The sequence below is a fragment of the Gekko japonicus genome, unplaced genomic scaffold, assembly GCF_001447785.1.
Source record: "Gekko japonicus isolate JY-2015 unplaced genomic scaffold, Gekko_japonicus_V1.1 scaffold2821, whole genome shotgun sequence".
Classification (NCBI taxonomy): Eukaryota; Metazoa; Chordata; class Lepidosauria; order Squamata; family Gekkonidae; genus Gekko; species Gekko japonicus.
Genome location: NW_015167622.1, coordinates 84,564 through 85,173, shown reverse-complemented (window position 1 = coordinate 85,173; position 610 = coordinate 84,564). Strand labels below are relative to the sequence as shown.

Sequence of the window (610 nt, the reverse complement as noted above, 5' to 3'; positions counted from 1 at the left end):
GGAGATGGCTGCAGGACACTACTGTCCTGGAGTCTGAGTACAAAACCTGTACATTTTTTTCCCTCTTAATGCACACACAGGAAACGAATACAGCCTATGTAGCATCTGATTCTTGGTAACATCACTTCTTTCAAACGGAGACTACTGAACTCCTCTGAACTTAAAAGAGGATGAGCTGACGCTAAGTGAAAACAAAAGAACTGCATGAGCTGTCACTACTATTAGGCAACCGACAAACTGTGAAAAGGGGTGACTCAGAAGAGCTGCCAACTCCTTCGATAGCTCAGCTGGTAGAGCGGAGGACTGTAGAGAACTACTGTAGACATCCTTAGGTCGCTGGTTCGATTCCGGCTCGAAGGAAATGTTTTTCTTCCTCTATGGAATGAAGATTGAGCAAGTCTCCTTGGGAGCTCTGAAGCAAAACTGGAGAGTGATAATGCAGAGGCACAACTTGTGTGGAATATGCCCTGTGGCGTTTCCTCACAATTTTTGAAGCCAGATGGGCATCACCTGTTCACTGAACAGACATAAGCTATAAACAGGGAGGTCTATATTCTATTTATGCCAAGGATGGAGATGTGATAGCTGGTATTTGGACGGGAATCTGGCG

General features: G+C 45.2%; 1 non-coding gene across 1 annotated transcript; it reads left to right on the top strand.

Moving 5' to 3' along the window:
• Positions 1 to 272: 272 nt before the first annotated feature.
• Positions 273 to 360, top strand: TRNAY-GUA. Its single transcript is given in 2 exon segments — positions 273 to 309; positions 325 to 360. It is a non-coding gene; the product is annotated as a tRNA-Tyr (tRNA).
• The last annotated feature ends 250 nt before the right edge of the window (positions 361 to 610 follow it).